The following is a 9,384-nucleotide window of genomic DNA, read 5'->3' as shown; positions in this document are numbered from 1 at the left end:
CAGCTCTGTCAGGAGGAATGGGCCAAAATTCACCCAACTTATTGTGGGAAGCTTGTGGAAGCTTACGTTTGACCCAAGTTCAACAATTTAAAGGTAATGCTACCAAATACTAATTGAGTGTATGTAAACTTCTGACCCACTGGGAATGTGATGAAAGAAATAAAATCTAAAATAAATCATTCTCTCTACTATTTTTCTGACATTTCACATTCTAAAAATAAAGTGGTGATCCTAACTGACCTAAGATGGAATTTTTACAAGGATGAAATGTCAGGAATTGTGAAAAACTGAGTTTAAATGTATTTGGCTAAGGTGTATGTAAACGTACGACTTCAACTGTATATACTGTATTCTACGCTATCTATTGCATCTTAGCCGCTCCATCACTGCTTATCCATACATTTATATATTCTTATCCCATTCCTTTAGATTGTGTGTTTTCGGTTTTGTTGTGGAATTGTTAGATATTACCTGTTAGATACTGCTACACTGTCAGATCTACAAGCATAAGCGTTTCGCTACACTCGCAACATCTGCTAACCATGTGTATGTGACCAGTAAGATTTGATCAAATTTACAATTTATAGTTTCAATATGATACTGAACTCAGCAACAAAAAAGACGTCCTCTCACTGTCAACTGCGTTTATTTTCAGCAAACTTAACGTGTAAATATTTGTATGAACATAAGATTCAACAACTGAGACAAACTGAACAAGTTCCACAGATATGTAACAGAAATGGAATAATGTGTCCGTGAACAAAGGGGGTCAATGCGATGTGCGATGTTGCCCCACTCTTCCACCATGGCACCTGCAAGTTCCCAGACATTTCTGGGGGGAATGGCCCTAGCCCTCACCCTCCGATCCAACAGGTCCCAGACGTGCTCAATGGGATTGAGATCAGGGCTCTTTGCTGGCCATGGCAGAACACTGACATTCCTGTCTTGCAGGAAATCGTGCACAGAACGAGCAGTATGGCTGGTGGCATTGTCATGCTGGAGGGTGATGTCAGGATGAGCCTGCAGGAAGGGTAACACACTAGGGAGGAGGATGTCTTCCCTGTAACGCACAGCGTTGAGATTGCCTGTAATGACAACAAGCTCAGTCCGATGATGCTGTGACACACTGCCCCAGAAAATCCCCAAATCGATCCTGCTCCTGAGTACAGGCCTCTGTGTAATGCTCATTCCTTTGACGATAAACGCAAATCCGACCATCACCCCTGGTGAGACAACCGTGACTCGTCAGTGAATAGCACTTTTTGCCAGTCCTGTCTGGTCCAGCAACGGTGGGTTTGTGCCCATAGGCAACGTTGCCGATGATGTCTGGTGAGGACCTGCCTTCCAACAGGCCTACAAGCCCTCAGTCCAGCCTCTGTCCGCAATAGGCTGAGAGTCTGAGCACAGATGGAGGGATTGTGCGTTCCTGGTGTAACTTGAGTAGTTGTTGCCATCCTGTACCTGTCCCGCAGGTGTGATGTTCGGATGTACCGATCCTGTGCAGGTGTTATTACACTTGGTCTGCCACTGCGAGGACGATCAGCTGTCCGTCCTGTCTCCCTGTAGCTCTGTCTTAGGCGTCTCACAGTACGGACATTGCGATTTATTGCCCTGGCCACATCTGCAGTCCTCATGCCTCCTTAGGGCATACCGAAGTCAAGTTCACGCAGATGAGCAGGGACCCTGGGCATCTTTCTTTTTGTGTCTTTCAGAGTCCGTAGAAAGTTTTCATAACTGTGATCTTAATTGCCTACCGTCTGCAAGCTGTTAGTGTCTTAACGACCGTTCCACAGGTGCATGTTCATTTAATTGTTTATGGTTCATTGAACAACATGGGAAACAGTGTTTGAACCCTTTACAATGAAAATCTGTGACGTTATTTGGATTTTTACAAATTTACTTTGAAAGACAGGGTTCTTCCACACAAATCTCTCTATTTCGATAGTGATACAATCACGCTTTTCTGGGGGAAAATGAGGGGGTTGTGTCAACTCTAAAGTGAAGGCCTACAACCAAATGTGTGTTTTCCACTGTACACCACGCACAGAAAGCCGTCCTCGTCTCTCTCTTTCTCATACAGCCCATTGTCAGACTGCAAGGCAGTGAAAGACATTGGTCGAACATTTTGAACATACAGTTTCAAGAACACACAAATATTTAACACATGCATTCTTCTCCATCCAAACACACTCAGAACCCAAACTGATGCAAATGCATTCACCCCTATACTAGTCTCGCAATGCTATACTCCCAAGTCTCGTGGGAAAGCTGAAAATCAAGGTTCCTCTTATATGTGCACCACACAGAATACACATGCAGCAAATCATCTGATATCTGAGTCAACTGTGATTTGTTAGAAAATGTCTTCAAACATCAGAATGGCATTGTCTAGGAAAGATGAAGCAATTGCATAAGGAGGCCAAGTTATCCATCTAATTCCAAGGCCTATTCAATCAAACCCGTAACCATGTGTACTGTCTACCCCAGTAATGCATTAGTAGGTACAGTGCCTTCAGAAAGTTATTCCACATTTTGCCTGAATTCAAAATGGATTAAAATGATTTTGTATCTCACCCATCTACACACATGACCTCATAATGACAGTGAAAACATGTTTTATATATTTTTAGCACATTTATTAAATGAAATACAGACATGTCTAATTTGCATACGTTTTCACACCCCTGAGTCAATACTTTATAGAAGCACCTTTTGGCAGCGATTAAAGCTGTGAGTCTTTCTGGGTAAGTCTCTAAGAGCTTGGATTGTACAATATTTGCACTTTTTTTTTTTAATTCTTCGAACTCTGTAAAGTTTGTTGTTGATCATTGCTAGACAGCCATTTTCAAGTCTTGCCATGGATTTTAAAGATGATTTTAGTCAAATCTCTAACTAGGCCACTCAGGAACATTCAATGTCATCTTGGTAAGGACCTCAAGTGTATATTTGGCCTTGTGTTTTAGGTTATTGTCCTGCTGAAATGTGAATTTGTTTCCCATATCTGTTGGAAAACAGAATGAACCAGGTTTTCCTCTACGATTTTAGCCGGTGCCTTGCTCTATTCTGTTTTTTTTTAGGATAAAAACACCCTAGTCCCTCGATAACGAGTATACTCATAACATGATGCAGCCACCACCATGCTTGAAAATATGAAGTGGTACTCAATGATGTGTTGTGATGGATTTGGCCTAAATATAACGCTTTGTATTCAGGACATAAAGTTCATTTCTTTGCTTCCTTCTTTTCAGGATGTTTTGGAATATTTTTTATTCTGTACAGGTGTCCTTTTAGATTAGTATTGTGGGCTCCTGAGTGGCACAGCGGTCTAAGGCACTGCATCTCAGTGCTAGAGGCGTCACTACATACCTTGCTTCGATCCCCGGCTGTATCACAACCGGCCCTGATCGGGAGTCCCATAGGGCGGTGCACAATTGGCCCAGCGTCGTCCAGGTTAATGGAGGATTTGGCCGGGGTAGGTCGTCATTGTAAAATAAGAATTTGTTCTTAGCTGACTTGCCTAGTTAAATTAAATAAACCACAATGTTGTTGATCCATCCTCAGTTGTTTTCCTATCACAGCCATTAAACTACGTAACTGTTTTAAAGTCACCATTGGCCTCATGGTGAAAGCACTGAGCGGTTTCCTTTCTCTCCGGCAACTGAGTCAGGAAGGATGCCTGTATCTTTGTGGTGACTTGGTGTATTGATACGCCATACAAAGTGAAATAACTTAATCATCCTCAAATGGATATTCAATGTATGCTTTTTAAAAAAAATTTTTTTTACCCATCTACCAATAGGTTCCCTTTGCAAGGCATTTGTGAACATCCCTGGTCTTTGTGGTTAAATCTGTGTTTTGAATTCACTGCTTGACTGAGGGACCTTACAATTATATGTATGTGTTGGGTACAGAGATGAGGTAGTGTCAAACTAATATTTTTTTTATTTATATTATTGCACGAAGTGTGAGTCCATGTAACTTATTGTGACTTGTTCAGCAAATTTTTACTACTGAACTTACACTACATATACAAAGTATGTGGACACCCATTCAAATGAGTGGATTTGGCTATTTCAGGCAAATACCCATTGCCCTGAAATACCCATTGCTGACAGGTGTATCAAATTGAGCACACAGCATTGTGATCTCCATAGACAAACATTGGCAGTAGAATGGCCTTAATGGCCATTCTACACACCTCCGGGCTCTGTAAGGGCCATTTTACCAAGAAAGAGAGTGATGGAGTGCTGTATCAGTTGACCTGGCATCCACAATCCCCCGACCTCAACCAAATTGAGATGGTTTGGGATGAGTTGGACCACAGAGTGAAGGAAAAGCAGCCAACAAGTGCTCGGCATATGTAGTAACTCCTTCAAGACTGTTGGAAAAGAATTCCAGGTGAAGCTGGTTGAGAAAATGCCAAAAGTGTGCAAAGCTGTCATCAAGGCAAAGGGTGCTTTTTGAAGAACCTCAAATATATAATATACTTTGATTTGTGTAACACCTGTTTGGATACTACATGATTCCATATGTGTTATTTCATAGTTTTGATGTCTTCACTTTTATTCTACAATGTAGAAAATAGTAAAAATAAACCCTTGAATGAGTAGGGGTTCTAACACTTTTGACCGGTAGTGTATGTGTGTAATTCTTTTTTATTAGAATGGCCCACAGCGCATTCATCACAAAGCCCACTGATATTGCAAAGTACTTTAATGACTTTTTCATTGGTAAGATAAGCAAACTTCGGGATGACATGCCTGCAACAAACATTAACACTACACATCCAAGTGCATATCGGACCCAATTGTGAAAGACAAGAATTGTACTTTTGAATTCCGTAAAGTCAGTGTGGAAGAGGTGAAAAAATTATTTTCTGTCAACAATGACAAGCCACTAGGGTCTGAAAATCTAGATGGAAAATTACTGAGGATAATAGCAGATGATGTTGCCACTCCTATTTGCCACATCAATTTAAGCCTAGTAGAGAGCGTGTGCCCTCAGGCCTGGAGGGAAGCTAAAGTCATTCCGCTACCCAAGAATAGTAAAGCCCCATTTACTGGCTCAAATAGCTGACCAATCAGCCTGTTACCAACCCGTAGTAAACTTCTGGAAAAAATTGTTTCACCAGATACAATGCTAGTTTACAGTAAACAAATTGACAACAGCATTTCAGCATGCTTATAGGGAAGGACACTCAACAAGCACAGCACCTACACAAATGACTGATGATTGGCTGAGAGAAATTGCTGATAAAATGATTGTGGGGGCTGTCTTCTTAGACTAAAGTGCAGCTTTTGCCATTATTGATCATAGTCTGCTGCTGGAAAAACTTGTGTTATGACTTTACACTCCCTGCTATAATGTGGATAAAGAGTTACTTGTCAGACAGAACACAGAGGGTGTTCTTAAATGGAAGCATATCAAATATAATCCAGTTAGAATCAGGAATTCCCTAGGGTAGCTGTTTAGGCCCCTTGCTTTTTTCCATTTTTACTAATGACATGCCACTGACTTTGAGGAAAGCCAGAGTTTCGATGTATGCGGATGACTCAACACTATACACGTCAGCTACTACAGCGACTGAAATGACTGCAACACTCAACCAAGAGCTACAGTTAGTTTCAGAGTGGGTGGCAAGGAATAAGTTAGCCCTAAATATTTCTAAAACTAAAAGCATTGTATTTGGAGCAAAACACTCACTAAACCCTAAACCTCTACTAAATATTGTAATACATAATGTGGAAATTGAGCAAGTTTAGATGACTAAACAGTTTGGAGTAACACTAGATTGTAAACTGTCATGGTCAAAACATATTGATGCAGTAGTAACTAAGATGGGGAGAAGTCTGTCCACAATAAAGCAATTATCTACTTTCTTAAAATCACTATCAACAAGGCAGGTCCTACAGGCCCTAGTTTTGTCGCACCTGGACTACTGTTCAGTCGTGTGGTCAGGTGCCACAAAAAAGGACTTGCAAAATTGCAATTGGCTCAAAACAGGGCAGCACAGCACAGCTGGCCCTTGGATGTACACAGAGAGCTAATATTAATAATACGCATGTCAATCTCTCCTGGCTCAAAGTGGAGGAGAGATTGACTTCATCACTACTTGTATTTATGAGAGGTATTGACATGTTGAATGCACCGAACTGTCTGTTTGAACTACTTGCACACAGCTCGGACACCCATGCATACCCCACAAGACATGCCACGAGGTCTCTTCACAGTCCCCAAGTCCAGAACAGACTATGGGAGGCACACAGTACTACATAGAGCATGGAACTCTATTCCACATCAAGTAACTGACGCAAGGAGTAAAATTAGATTTAAAAAACACCGCGGGGACTACGAAGCAACACACATCGCGCACACACACACACACACGATAACATACACACTAGACATACACGTGGATTTTGTACTGTAGATATGTGGTAGTGGTGGAGTAGGGGCCTGAGGGCACACAGTGTGTTGTGAAATCTGTGAATGTATTCATGTATTAAAATTGTATAAACTGCCTTCATTTTGGAAGAGTAGCTGCTGCTTTGGCAGGAACTAATGGGGATCCATAATAAATACAAAATACAAAACACATAAAAAAACGTATCTGTAGCCTGCACTGGAATAGCAAATGGAGGTTATGTGCAGTTACATTTTTAATATGCAAGCATAGGCGGGGCGTCCATAAAGCTAGGGGAAGCTTTTCCTAAAGTAAATTGAATTGTCAAAATCAAATAGCCTTATTAGCCTACTCCTCTGTCTATACAGCAGAAATAAATAAAAGCATTCAAAATAGGCTACTAAATCATGACTTGACCACAGAAGATAGGCCTATTTAGCTTATTTGAAACAAATTTATTGTGGATTGTTTTAAATCGCATTGCCTATAGTTGGAAGGAAAGGCAGCGGCACAATATTTCAAAATACAATTGGGGGAAACAGTTTGGAAAGCAAATGGTTATTGCTGTAAATAGAAGACAATGAAAGGACTAATCTGTCTTTTAGTCATCAAAATTCTCAACTTAATTGAGCATTAGTATAGCTTATCAAATTGTCACAAGCAGAGAGCATTGGCAATATCCCTGGTGAGTGCCTACAGCGCGTATTCACTATTTATCATTGTTTAGCGCTACTCAAGTTTTTTTTGGACAATAATTTCTTCCTCCAGTTTAGATGGACGTCATATTATATTTGTGTCTCCCCTTTTAGTAGGCCTATTATATGGAGAACGTAATTTTTATTAATATATTTGTCACTGTCAGCAGAATAGATAGGCTATCCTTTAATTTGTCATGTTAATAAAAGATTCTGATAATGTCTCCAGTCATATATAAAGTTTTATTTTTTATAAAGGCCACATTTTTCCCATGCAAAGAAAGAAAGAAGGAAGGTATCTGTTATAGCCTAGACCTACCATATGCTTTTGGAAAGTATTCAGACCCCTTGACTTTTTCCACATTGTGTTATGCTACAACCTTATTCTAAAATAGAAAATATAATTCTACACACATACCCCATAATGACAAGGCAAAAACGGTTTATATATTTTTGCTAATTTATAATAAAAAACGAAATATCCTATTTACATAAGTATTCAGACCCTTTATTCAGTATTTGTTGACGCACCATTGGCAGCGATTACAGCCTCGAGGCTTCATGGGTACAACGCTACAAGCTTGGCACACCTGTATTTCGGGAGTTTCTCCCACTCTTCTCGGAAACTTGTCCCGAAGCCACTCCTGCGTTGTCTTGGCTGTGTGCTTACGGTTGTTGACCTGTTGGAAGGTGATCCTTCACCCCAGTCTGAGGTCCTGAGCCCTCTGGAGCAGGTTTTCATCAAGGATCTCTCTGTACTTTGCTCCGTTCATTTTTGCCTCAACCCTGACTAGTATCCCAGTCCCTGCCGCAGAAAAACATCCCCACAGCATGATGCTTTCACAGCCATGCTTCACCGTAAGGATTGTGCCAGGTTTCCTCCAGACGTGATGCTTGGCATTCAAGACAAAGAGTACGATCTTGGTTACATCAGACCAGATAATCTTGTTTATTATGGTCTGAGAGGCCTTTAGGTGCCTTTTGGCAAACTCCAAGCGGACCGTCATGTGCCTTTTACTGAGGAGTGGCTTCCGTCTGGCCCCTCTACTATAAAGGCCTGATTGGTTGAGTGCTGCAGAGATGGTTGTCCTTTTGGAAGGTTCTCCCATCTCCACAGGGGAACTCAGAAGCTTTTTCAGTGACCATCAGGTTTTTGGTCACCTCCCTGACCAAGGCCCTTCTCCCCCGATTGCTCAGTTTGGCCAGGTGCCGAGCTCAAGAAAGGGTCTTGGTGGTTCCAAACTTCTTCCATTTAAGAATGACGGAGGCCAATGTGTTCTTGGGACCTTAAATGCTGAAGAAATCTTTTGGGTACCCTTCCACAGATCTGTACCTCGACACAATCCTGTCTCTGAGCTCTATGGGCAATTCCTTTGACCTCATGGCTTGGTTTTTGCTCTGACGTGTACTGTCAACTGTCGGACCTTATATAGACAGGTGTGTGCCTTTCCAAATCATGTCCAATCAATTGAATTTACCACTGCTGGACTTCAATCAACTTGTAGAGACACCTCAAGGATGATCCATGGAAACAGGATGCACCTGAGCTTAATTTTGAGTCTCATGGCAAAGGGTCTGAATACTTATGTAAATAAGGTATTTCTGTTTTTTAATTTTGTCATAAATTTGCAACAATTTCTAAAAACGTGTTTTTGCATTGTAATTATGGGTTATTGTGTGTAGATTGAGAAATACAATTTATTTAATTAATTTTAGAATAAGGCTATAACGTAACAATGTGTAAAAATTCAACGGGTCTGAATACTTTCCGAATGCACTGTAGGTCCTTGTTTTATAGCCTACTAGGCATACATGTTGAAATGTTGAAGCTTCTTATTACGATAGCCTACTTCAAAACCAAAAAGTACTGTCACGAAAGTAGATGGGCGTTTGTTAAATTATCTTTATAATATATATAATTTACGGAGCGAATTTGGAGTAGCAGTTTCTTTTTTTTCTGTGAACACAGAGATTTTTAGCGGAATAGGGAAAATGACTTTGAGTTCCGGAGGAGTGCGAAAAGACTGTCATGTCTAGATGGAATCCAGCTTTTGTCAAATGTACATTAAAAGTGTTTTTCTTTTTCATATTAGCTAACCATTTTCCAAACCTTAACCTAATTCAAATCAAATCAAAGTTTATTTGTCATGTGCGCTGAATAGAATAGTTGTAGACCTTACAGTGAAATGTTTACTTACAGGCTCTAACCAATAGTGCAAATTCTCCCAACCTACCAGGTGATTTATCCAAACCTGCTGCATAAGTTCTCAAACTTGCTATGAAAGG

Source organism: Oncorhynchus nerka, linkage group LG9a, assembly GCF_034236695.1.
Source record: "Oncorhynchus nerka isolate Pitt River linkage group LG9a, Oner_Uvic_2.0, whole genome shotgun sequence".
NCBI classification, from domain to species: domain Eukaryota; kingdom Metazoa; phylum Chordata; class Actinopteri; order Salmoniformes; family Salmonidae; genus Oncorhynchus; species Oncorhynchus nerka.
The sequence above is the reverse complement of the archived record's forward strand: the minus strand, read 5'-3'. Positions refer to the sequence as shown.